The following is a 13,426-nucleotide window of genomic DNA, read 5'->3' as shown; positions in this document are numbered from 1 at the left end:
AGGAATGTATCATTCAGGTCTATAAAACCATTTACCTGAGATCTCAGGTTTTTTTTTTAATCCTTTAATTGAGGAATTAATGCTTTACAGAGCAATCACTGGCATATGAATACATTTCATTATGCACAAGGACTCCACAATTTTCTTCCACCCTGTTCCCCTTCTTCCCTACAGTCCTTTGCTTTGAAACAATCTGCCATGCATTCCCAGTCCACATTTCATTTTGTATCCTCCCTTCCCTTCTGTTCCCTGTTTATTACATCCAGCTTATAAGTGAGATCATTTAATATTCATTCTTTCTGGTTTATCTCACTTAATATAATGTATTCTAGTTCCATCCAAGATGACACAAAGGAGACATCTTAATTTTTAATAGCTGAGTAATATTCCATCATGTATGTATACCACATTTTTTAGTACCACAATTTTTTAAGTCATTTAATCTGTCATTGGACATCCGGCCTTCTCCCATGTTTTGGCTATTACAAATTGTGCTGCTATGACTTTTTATCCTCCAGAATGCTAGGTCTGAATGGAAAGCAAATTTATAATTTATTTCTACTTCTTTTTTAAAATTTTTTAATACTTATTTATTCATTTTCCCTTTTTGTTGCCCTTGTTGTTTTATTGTTATAGTTATTATTGTTGTTATTGATGCCTTTGTTGTTGGATAGGACAGAGAGAAATGGAGAGAGAAGGGAAAGATGGGGGGGAGAGAAAGAGAGACACCTGCAGACCTGCTTCACCGCTTGTGAAGCAACGCCCCTGCAGGTGGGGAGCCGGGTCTTGAACCAGGATCCTTACTCCAGTCCTTGCACTTTGCGCCACCTGCGCTTAACCACTGCATTACCGCCTGACTCCCTTATTTCTGCTTCTAACATCACTACAGAGCTCTTCTTTTCCTCCCAATTTGCATAACACACAACTTTCATGTTTTCACTTGTTACTGAATGTCACCTCCTTAGCCACTGATTTCTTTCTTTTTTTTTTTTTTTTTTTTACCAGAGCACTGCTCAGCTCTGGCTTATGGAGATGTGGGGGATTGAACCTGGGACTTGAGAGCCTCAGGCATGAAAGTCTCTTTGCATAACCATCATGCTATACCCCCACCCAGCCACTGATTTCTTAATGAAGAAGCAAATCATTCCATAGATTAATTTGGACTGATTCTAGACTCTGACATACCATACAGTATTTGCTACTGAGGCCAGTTTCCATCTTTACTTACAATTTATATAAATCATTTCCAAATATCTTTAAAAACACAAGGACAGGAAAAACATTGATTATTAAAAACAGAATTACTGATTAAAGACATAGTTAAACAACAAATGGATTATGCAGAGAAACAGCACAGTCATTATGTAAAAGACTCATGAGGCTCTAAAACCTCAAATCCAATCTCTAGCACCACCATAAGAGAGTTGAACAATGTTCCAGTAAAAAAAAAAAATATATATATATATATATATATATATATACACACACACACACACACACACACTTTGGGGGGTTAATATTGATTCCACAGATAAGTGATTTATTCAAAAGTAAAGTAACTTTTTAAAAATCAGAAATAGTATGATTTGATTTATCTGGATTGTTCTAAAATAAATCATACTTCCAAAGTAATAAAAGTTTTCAATTTTTTCTGATATGAGTCTCTGAAGTACTGAAAGGAGATTCATTTGAATGTTTATTTCCTTTCTAGTTTTATGTGGTAGTTCACCCAACCATGAGCTAGCTCTTCAGTCCCTACTGTGTGTGTGTATGTGTGTGTGTGTGTCTGTGTGTGTATACGCGCACATGCACACGCACTTCAAGAGCACTGTAGAATAAAGGCTAAAACAATAACTTGGTAAAATAGATATAGCAATAGACAGAACTGTTTACATCAATACTGTTTCTCTGAGTGAGATCATAACACTCTTGGGCTTAGGGTTACCTACTTTCTCTACCCTGAGTCTATCGATTTTTAAATGAGCAATAAGGAAATGATTTACTTACTGCCTTGTCAAAAATTCAACCAGAAAGAAGACAGAAGCAAAAAGAATGTCCCACAGTGAAACACCTAAATGTGATCATTGAGCTACTAGATAAGACAGATGAAGTGATTACTGACTAAGAGATGGTTTAAATTTGGAAAAAAATGATTTTGGATAAGAGGACACTATGGTTGCAGGAAAAAAAAAAAGGTTAACTGTAATATATAGAACATAAGACCAAACAGAATTATGACACTTTTCCTAAAACTGTTTAGAAATACTTTTCTTTCTGGTGAGATAAAGTGGTTCAAGTTCATTCTTCTGCGTGTTTCAACCCAGTTTTCCCAGCACCATTTATTGAAGAGAGCCTCCTTTTTCCATTTAATCCTTTGGGCCCCCTTATCAAAGATTAGATGCCCATAGGTGTTGGGATTTACTTCTGGGCTTTCAATTCTGTTCCACTGGTCTGTGTGCCTATTTTTGTTCCAGTACCATGCTGTCTTGATGATGATGGCTTTATAATATAGTTTAAGTTCTGGGAGTGTGATGCCTCCATTTCTGTTTCTTTTCCTCAAGATGGTTTTGGCAATTCTAGGTGTTTTCAGGTTCCAGATAAATGACTGTAGTGTTTGTTCTATTCTCTTAAAGAAGCTTGGTGGAACTTTGATGGGTATTGCATTAAATTTGTATATGGCTCTGGGGAGAATATTCATTTTGATGATATTTATTCTTCCAATCCATGAGCATGGGATATCTTTCCATTTCTTGGTATCAGTTTCTATTTCCTTGAGTAGCGACTCATAGTTTTCAGCATACAAGTCTTTCACTTCTTTGGTCAACTTTATTCCTAGGAATTTGATTGATTTTGCTGAAACAGTAAATGGGAGTGATTTCTGGATGTCTTCTTCTTCAGATTTAGTGTTTGCATAACTTTATCTCACCAGAAACAAAAATCAACTCCAAATGGATCAAAGACCTAGATGTCAGACCAGAAACAATCAAATACTTAGAGGAAAACATTGATAAAACACTTTCCCACCTACACCTCAAGGACATCTTTGATGAATCAAACCCAATTGCAAGGAAGACTAAAGTAGAAACAAACCAATGGGACTACATCAAATTGAAAAGCTTCTGCACATCCAAAGAAACTATTAAACAAACAGAGAGACCCCTCACAGAATGGGAAAAGATCTTCACATGCCAGACATCAGACAAGAAACTAATCACCAAAATATATAAAGAGCTCAGCAAACTTAGCACCAAAAAAGCAAATGACCCCATCCAAAAATGGGCAGAGGATATGAACAAAACATTCACCTCAGAGGAGATCCAAAAGGCTAACAAACATATGAAAAACTGCTCTAGGTCACTGATTGTCAGAGAAATGCAAATTAAGACAACACTAAGATACCACCTCACTCCTGTAAGAATGATGCCACCAGGATGCTGGCCAGGCTTCCCTGGATTGAAGACCCCACCAATGTGTCCTGGAGCTCAGCTTCCCCAGAGACACACCTTTCTAGGGAAAGAGAGAGGCAGACTGGGAGTATGGACCGACCAGTCAACGCCCATGTTCAGCGGGGAAGCAATTACAGAAGCCAGACCTTCTACCATCTGCAACCCTCAATGACCCTGGGTCCATGCTCCCAGAGGGCTAGAGAATGGGAAAGTTATCATGGAAGGGGGTGGGCTATGGAGATTGGGTGGTGGGAATTTTGTGGAGTTCTACCCCTCCTACCATATGTTTTTGTTCATTAATCCTTTCTTAAATAAAAAATTAAAAAAATTAAAAGAATGGCATACATCAAAAAGGACAGCAGCAACAAATGCTGGAGAGGATGTGGGGACAGAGGAACCCTTTTACATTGCTGGTGCGAATATAAATTGGTACAGCCTCTGTGGAGAGCAGTCTGGAAAACTCTCAGAAGGCTAGACATGGACCTTCCATATGATCCAGTAATTCCTCTCCTGGGGTTATACCCCAAGGACTCCATAACACCCAACAAAAAAGAGGTGTGTACTCCTATGTTCATAGCAGCACAATTCATAATAGCTAAAACCTGGAAGCAACCCAAGTGCCCAACAACAGATTAGTGGCTGAGAAAGCTGTGGTATATATACACAATGGAAAACTATGCAGCTATCAAGAACAATGAACCCACCTTCTCTGACCCATCTTGGACAGAGCTAGAAGGAATTATGTTAAGTAAACTAAGTCAGAAAGATAAAGATGAGTATGGGATGATCCCACTCATCAACAGAAGTTGAGTAAGAAGATCTGAAAGGGAAACTAAAAGCAGGACCTGATCAAATTGTAAGTAGGGCACCCAAAGTAAAAACCCAGTGGTGAGGGGTAGACATGCAGCTTCCTGGGCCAGTGGGTGGTGGGAGTGGGTGGGAGGGATGGGTCACAGTCTTTTGGTGGTGGGAATCGTGTTTATGTACACTCCTAGCAAAATGTAGACATATAAATCAGTAGTTAACTAATATGAGAGGGGGAAAATCAGTTGTATGTCTCAAAGTTTCTGAAAAAAAAAAACTGAATCTTTTTAATATATAGGCTGTGTATTTGATATGCGGACTCTCTCAAAAGCCTAGACCAAGTAGATTAGAAGCATCCAATAGCACAGCTATATACAAGATACTGGATACTGTACAGCAAACCATAACAAAAGGACTTTTCAAAGTTAACCCAATTACCAAATAATGTGATAGCATTAACTATCGATTGTCTTTTTGAACCCTAAACAGCAGGAACCTCACATCTCCACTATAGAGCCCCTACTTCCCCCAGTCCTGGAACCCTTGGATAGGGCCCACTTTGCAGTATGCCTCTCCCAATCCAAACCAAATAATATTGCATCCGCCGATCACAACCTAACCAATGCAACGATTGCCACCTCAACATGCTTCACCTCAGACTGTGTCCAGAGACTTCACGTGTGGAATGACAAAGTCCCATAACCTAGATATACACCAGTTTCTGTGAGAGAGAGCTTATGTTCACACGTATCTATAAACTACTGCAAAATATATACCTGAAAGCAGAAGTTCACTAGAGTTTGCAGTGAGTACCTCCCTAACACTTCCTCTCCACTATTCCAAGCTTTGGGTCCATGATTGCTCAACAGTTTGTTTGGCCTCATATGTTAACTCTCTTTTCAATCACCAGGTTCCAGATGCCACCAGGATGCTGGCCAGGCTTCCCTGGATTGAAGACCCCACCAATGTGTCCTGGAGCTCAGCTTCACCAGAGACACACCTTACTAGGGAAAGAGAGAGGAAGACTGGGAGTATGGACCGACCAGTCAACGCCCATGTTCAGCGGGGAAGCAATTACAGAAGCCAGACCTTCTACCATCTGCAACCCTCAATGACCCTGGGTCCATGCTCCCAGAGGGCTAGAGAATGGGAAAGCTATCATGGGAGGGGGTGGGTTATGGAGATTGGGTGGTGGGAATTGTGTGGAGTTCTACCCCTCCTACCTTATGTTTTTGTTCATTAATCCTTTCTTAAATAAAAAATTTTAAAAAAGAAAAAAACAAAGAAATACTTTTCTTTAAAAAAGTAGTTAAGGATTCACAGGGTGGGCGGGGGGGTGGAGGTGGGAAGGGACACAGTCTTTTGATGGTGGGAATGGTGTTTATGTACAGTCCTATTAATTTGTAGTCATATAAATCACTAATTAAGATGAGAGGGGAAAAACTGATTGAATATCTCAAACTTTTTTAATTCATAGACTGAGTCTTTTTAATACATAGGCTAAATCTTTGATATTTGACTCTCTTAAAAGCTTAGACCAGGAAGAACAGAAGCAACCAGTGGCACAGCTATATACAAATAATGTCAAAGGACATAAATTATGGTGATGTTGTGTATGATTCAGCAAATCCCAACAAAAGGATATTTCAAAGTTAAGCCAATTGCCAAACAATGTGATTATAGCAATAACAGCCTATTGTTTTCTTAAACCCTAAGACAGCAGGAATGTCCCACTTCCTCTTTAGAGCCTTTATTTCCCCCAGTCCTGGAACCTCTAGGGTGGGGCTCACTTTCCTGCATACTTCACTCAATTCATACCAAATGATATTGCATCCACGGATCCCAAGATCCCAACCTAATCAATGCAATGAGTACCACCTCAGCATGCTTCACTTCAGAGACATCAGGCATGGAATGTCAACCCTTCACCTTCATTACTCAGATGAGACCTTTCCTTTCATGGTATTCTCAAATTCCATTCAAGGAGGTTCATTTCCTAACAAAATCATAAAACCTAGATATAGACCAGGTCCCATAAGATAGAGCATATGTTCACATGTATCCGTAAATTAGGGCAAAATACATACCTGAAAGCAAAAATTTACAATAGTCTGTAGGGAGTCAGGATAAAGTTCATAATAAAATAGTGTCTACTTAGACTTAGATACCCTCCTCACCTACTTCCTATTACAGCTCTCTCAATCACTCCAAAGCTAACCTCATAATGCAAGGACTTCAAAAGCTGAATAAGGGAAGAGACTGACATACTTTAACAATGACTCTTTATTCACTATCAGGCTACCCCATCAGCTGGGGCCCTATTCAGGGAGTCCTAAGATTCCCAGAAAGACATGATGGGCCTAAACCTGGAATAAATCCCTCTCTCCATTGTTACTGGTCATTCCTATCAGGAACAATACAATAGACCCCTTTGTGGGCCCCCATAGGACCTTGCGCTCAACTTGGATCAACAATGGTAAAGAATGTTCCATCCTCTGAAGGGAGGGTGGACAACATATTCTATCTTACACCTAAGGAAGATGAGTCCTGATACTGAGGCAGCTTGGAAAGTTCCTACTTATGACCACAGAATGAGCTCAGATCTACAGTGATGTAGAGGTCACATAGGCTGCTAAGCTGAATATAGGCCCCAGATCACATCAAATCAAATAGATGGGGTTTACAAGTCAACAATATTTATAAACCTTTCCCATATTTGGGAGCTACTCTCTTCCCTGTTCCAGCTTTCTGGTCCTTCTGGCAGCCATGGTATCACCTCCCCAGACAGTAATTAGGATCCATCTGCATATCAGATTTCAGGCTCAGGCAAAAAAAGAAAAAAATAGTATAGCCATAGGCCCTTTGGAATATAACTAAAATATGCCTACTAGCTATCTACAAAATGGAGAGCCCTTCAACTCTTCATCTGCACTATTCCAGCTGTTAGGTTCATGATTGGTCAATAGTTTGTTTGGCTTTGTATGTTAACTCTCTTGTCAACCACCAGGTTCCAGATGCTAGCATGATACAGACCAGACTTCCCTGGACAGACCCCATCAATGTGTCCTGGAGCTCTGCTTTCCCAGAGCACTTCCCCACTAGGGAAAGAGAGAGACAGGTTGGGAGTATGGATCGATATGTCAATGCCCATGTTCAGTGGAGAAGCAATTACAGAAGCCAGACCTTCCACCTTCTGCACCCACAATGACCTTGGGTCCATACTCCCAGAGTGTTAAAGAATAGGAAAGCTATCAGGGGAGGGGATGGAATACAGAGTTCTGGTGGTGGGAATTGTGTGAAGTTGTACCCCTTTTATCCTATGGTTTAGTCAATGTTTCCTATTTATAAAAAAAAAGTTAAAAAGTAGTTAAGATCCATATATATCACAGTCCTGCTAAGCAGAACTAGAAGAAAACCAAATTTCTTACATTAACTACTTAGAAGCTATCAAAAAATGCAGCTCTGAAGGTTTTCACAAAATGCCAGAATGCATTATAAATAAAAAGTATACATATATATATATATGAATTATAAAAAAGCTCTATTTTCCATGTTATCAAAGTCTGAAAGATCCTGGTTTATAACACACACACACACACACACACACACACACACATTCCTTTTTCTTATTTAAATGAGGCTTATTGCTGGAAATTAGTCACAGTTCTGACAGCAATTTCAGTCTTTTTAATTTATTTTAATTTAATAGGACCAAGAGAGGAGGGGGAGATTCAAAGGGGAAGATTGAGAGAGAAAGACACTTGCTTACCTGACTCACCATTTGTGAAGGAACTCTCCCCCCCCAAAAAAAGAGGGGGGAGCAGGGGCTTGAATCTACATTCTTATGCATGGTAATATGTGAGCTTAACCCAGGTGTGTCACTATCCAGCTGCCACAAAATAAATATTTCATTCCCCATGGACAACAGTGTACCTTTCTGCACAATCACTCCTGGTCAACATAAGTTCACAGCAAACACAGGGGAAGAAAAAGCCTTGTTATTACAACCATGATATTTATCTCCTTTTTTTTATATTTTATTTTATTTATTTATTCCCTTTTGTTGCCCTTGTTGTTTTATTGTTGTAGTTATTATTGTTGTTGTCGTCGTCGTTGGATAGGACAGAGAGAAACGGAGAGAGGAGGGGAATACAGAGAGGGGGAGAGAAAGATAGACACCTGCAGATCTGCTTCACTGCCTGTGAAGTGACTCCCCTGCAGGTGGGGAGCCAGGGTTCGAACCGGGATCCTTATGCCGGTCCTGTGCTTTGCGCCACCTGCGCTTAACCCGCTGCACTACAGCCCGACTCCCTATCTCCTTCTTAAAAGAAATGTGGTGCATGTTATCATGCTTAAATGAAGTATAGTAAACTGCTTCAAAGCACTTCACTGTATTGTAGGCAATATAACTTTAAAGAATCAACAGACATGGCATACAACATGGCAGAAATACAAAGGTTCATAAGAGAATATTTTAAGTACCTATATGCAAACAAAATGTACAAACTAGAGGAAATATACACATTCTTAGAATCATATAACTTCCCAAGACAGAATCAGGATGAAATAGCCTGCAGACCAAAGAGAATAAAGTGAATCAAGTATAAAAATTCTCTGCAAGAAAAAAAAAAAACAGCAGGAAAAATAGAGAGCTTATAGTAAGCTTGCTTTTACCTTATAGCCCCCCAGATTTTAACTCATCTCCATGATGCAAAAGGCAATTTCCAATATGTGGTTGGTTGGTCTGTCTGTCTATCTGCTATCTATTCATTTATTGATCTATCCATTGTCCACCCACATATGGACCTCTCTCTGTTCTCTTGTTTTACTGGAGAACTGCTCGACTCTGGCCTTGGTGACTGAACCCGAGACCTTTGGTAGCGCAGACATAATAGTCTTTTTGCATAACCATTATGCTATTTTCCCACCTGTACCCCCACCACCCTGCTCTGAAAGGGAGTAGAGAAGCCACTGTGGATGTGATTAAAATCAAACAGAACAAAAGCCTAGTTCCAGATGGCTTAACAAATGAATTTTACAAGAATTTCAGAGAACACTCATCGTGCTCAAAATCTTCAAAAAAAAAAAAAAATTAAAGGGAAGGTAATTCCAAACTTCATAAAAATTGATGGAAAAAATCCTCAACAAAATATTGGCAAACCCAACACCTGCCCTGCATCCTTGGGACCAAGCTATGGGTGTGCACCTTCAGGAAACCTCCTCTATTCTTGGGAATACACTGACCACAAGCAAAAGGAATTCTGGGTTAAGTAAGTAATTAGTTTACAATCTGTAACAAAGGACAGGATGAGATTGTGGGCATGAGATTACTTAAGCAAGCCACTGGTAGAAGTTAATTCTCTTTTTTGTGCCTTCTGCAACTGTTGCTGTCCCTGTCTGATCTCTGCAGATCCACATGATGCCATTTCTCCTGGGAACTGAATGTGTTGTAGCTAAATGTTGGTGAACAAAGTTTAAGGACTCATAGCTCCTGCCACATATCTAACTAGCCCATTTCTCCTATTTTCCCATGATGGTTTTTATGTACCTAATAAACCGTGCTACTGTTATAAATTCCCCATATGTAAACAAACAAATAAAAAAGCAATGAGACTATACTCCATTATCAAGTAGGATGCCTAGAGACATAGTCAACAGAAATGATTGAATAGATGGAGCCACTGTTGAGGTGCACACATTACCATGCACAAGGACCCAGGTTCAAGCCTGTGTTCTCATCTGAAGTGTAGCAGGAGGGTTGGGAGAATTGTTGTGAAGCTTTATGAGTGGTGAAGCAAGTACTATAGGTATCTTTCTGTCTTTTTCACACTCTATCTCTCCCACCCCTCTTTAATTTCTCTTTGTTCTATCAAATTAACAAAGACTCAAAAACTGCTTAAGTATAGACAAATCAATCAGTGCAATACAACACACCAACTAAAAAGGAAAGATAAAAGCCACCTGACCATGTTAATTGATGCTGAAAACAACATTCAACAAGAATAAATACCATTTATTTTTAAAATTCTTATAAATTTAAATATAGTAAATATAATTCAATAGTTCAATATAATGAAAGTCATATATGACAAACACATGGCTAGCATCATACTCAAATGAAAAAACAAAATCATTTTAGTAAAATCTGGATAAGACAAAAATGTACATATTACAGATTATGCAATTAAACAGGGTAAGTATATAAAAGGAATCTCAATAGTATAAGAAGTTGACCTATTGCTTATCAGATGACATGATAGTACGCCTAAAACTTTTACTACTTGAAAAGTACAGAAACAACTAGTTAATTCAGTAGTGTCAGGATACAAAATCAACATACATATACTTGCTTCATTTCTATACAAAAACAAGCCAAATCAAAGAGAAATCAACGAAGCAATCACATTTAAAATTCAAAAAGAGCAGATAGATAATTTGAAGAAAGTTTAGCAAAGAAGATAAAAGACTTTTACAGTAAAAAAATGATAGAACGGTAAAAGCTAAAACGCTGTTAAAAAAAAGTATAGACAGATATTCCGTGTTCCAACATGGGAAAATGAGTATTTTAAAAATATTCATCTTTTCTAAAATACCATGTATATTCAGTACAATCCCTTGCAAAAAACTTAATGTCATTATCTAAGGAAATCGAAAACGTCCAAAATTTGTGGAGAGCCACAAAAGGTCATGGACAGCCAAAGTCATTCTGAGAAGAAGAATAAAAAAATGATAGTATATTCTCCCTGACTTCAAACTTTCCTACAAGGGCCATAGTCATTAAAATAATGTGCTATTGGCAAAAAAAATTCACTAAGACCATGCACAAAAATGAACTTAAAATGAATTAAAGACTTGAATACTATGTATTCTAGCACCCAAGCAAATCCTTCAACACCAGCTGCAGCCTCTCTACACACTCCTTGTGTGTGTTTGAAATCACTGGGTGTGGTGAAACCAAGCCAATTAGAGTGTGCTTCTCTCATACATGCTTCCACATCACTATGCACCTGAAGCGTCTTTGCTCTTGTGTGTGCGATTTCTAAGAACATTTATCTAAGCCCCACAATGGTTCCTAAACATGCTGCCGCTTCTCTGCTTTCTGAAAATGAAACTAAGCACTGGAGGAAGATGTTTACCATCCAGAAAAAATGTGAAACTCTTGGATATGATCAAAGATAAGAAGAAAATCGTGGAGGTTACCCACCATTATGACTTGAATGAGTCCACCATTTGTTCCATCCATAAAGCTGAAAAGAACATCTATGCAATGACTACTGTCTCTTTAAACACAGAAGCAAAGCTAAAGGGGGTGTTATTTCATGTCTAAAGGGCTCTAATAATGGTAAAATCCATATTTAGAAGGTCATAAAGAGGTTTTTCATATTCAACGAAAATATTCAATCTATAAAGAATCCTATATCGCAGAAATTCACTTATCATGGTAGAGTCTGGAACTCATTAACCACAATAAACAAGAGACAACTGCAAAACATAAAACTAAATAAAAAAGGAAAAATAATAATGGCTAGGAAAATTGTTCAAATAACAGAGAATCATTTTTCATGCTTGAGGTTCCTGGTTCAATTCCTGGCATCTCATGTGCAGTGCAGAAATGGTGCTAATATTCTCTCTCTCTCCACTCTTCCTTCTCTATTCTCCCGTCCCTCCACCCTCTCTCCCTCTCTCACCATCTCTCTCTCTTCTGTCTCTCTCTCCCTCCTTCCATCTCTATCCCTCTCTCTCTCCTCCTGTGCCCTTTCTAGACATTGCACTTAAATGTTGGCTACACAGATTTCCACCATATTGCACTGCATGCAACTTCATCCTAACGACTTAACTTTACACATCTGCCTTTATGATCAGGTTTACAGAGGCTGAGCTTTCAGCATCTGGCATTGAGCCTGGTACAAGGAAATAATCAATAAATGCTCAAAAGATTAATAAATCTCTCTTTATGCTTCTTGTATCAGACAAAGAAGAGGAAATATTTGGATGAGTTTTCACCACTTACATGGATAAAAACTAAGTTATAGCAAAAAATAAATAAATAAACACACCTGGGGCGAGAAGTTCAAGTAGAATGAAAGGAATCTGAGAAAGTAAAAGGTCAGCATTAAATATCTTCCAATACAAGGTTGATTCACTACATTGTTCTGAAAAGTATTTGATTACAGAACAACAGTCCAGGAGATTTCTGTGATAATAATAACTACAACTACTGAATCTTGTAAAATCTGCACAGGTTTTCACTATTGTCTTTTACCTCTTTTATGTGTACCTTTTCTAGCTCCAGTGTACCCTCCTTTGTAAGATAGCACCATTGTCGTAGTGTCTAAAAAATCTTCCTCACCTGAGGTATCTTAAGCCTGAAAAGTAACATAACATACTTTTCCATTAGGTTACTCACATCATGGGGACATGATTCTGAAAACACTAATTTATAGGATTAACTAAATGATTCAACAGGTATTGAGAAGGGAGGAGACAGAGACAGAGAAAAGCTTTGGGGAGTAGTGAGAGAGTTCACCAGGAAGCATTGTCTGTACTGTCATGCACATGACCCATGTCTAAGCTTTTGGGACAACATGAGAGCTTCTCTATCTATGGAGGAATCCCTCTCTCTTTCTATATGAATAGGGGAAAAAAGTGTCTCGAACACTGTAATTAGACATGTCTGGGCCCCGGCACGACCAAATAATAATATCTTTGAAGAATCTTTAAAAGGAAGCATAATGAGATAATAATTAACTCTAAATACAGACACATGAGGGATTTTGTTAACATTTTTTTCAAATGTGCTTTAAGGCAGCTCTTCATGAGGACAAATGCACATGCACATATATACATGTATAAATATGTTTTTCACTTTTATTTGTAGCAAGTTGTGTAGTGCTTTCCATTTCAGTAAATATAAACATAGGGTACCCTTAAAAGTCGCATCACTGTTTAATAATTTTTATTTGTTATTAATAGTTTGTTAAAGATTATAATGTATATTTCCACACCATACTCACCACCAAATTTCCATATTCCAACTTCTAACCACCCAAAGATAACCACATCTTTCATGTGAAGGTCCTGCAGTTACACTGACATTTTTTTCTTCTATAAATTTTAGAGTTTCTGGTCTAATATCTAGATCTTTAAGCCATTCTGATTTGACCTTGGTATGGTGC

The sequence above is a fragment of the Erinaceus europaeus genome, chromosome 2 (assembly GCF_950295315.1).
Source record: "Erinaceus europaeus chromosome 2, mEriEur2.1, whole genome shotgun sequence".
Taxonomy (NCBI): domain Eukaryota; kingdom Metazoa; phylum Chordata; class Mammalia; order Eulipotyphla; family Erinaceidae; genus Erinaceus; species Erinaceus europaeus.
This window is presented reverse-complemented; position numbering follows the sequence as displayed.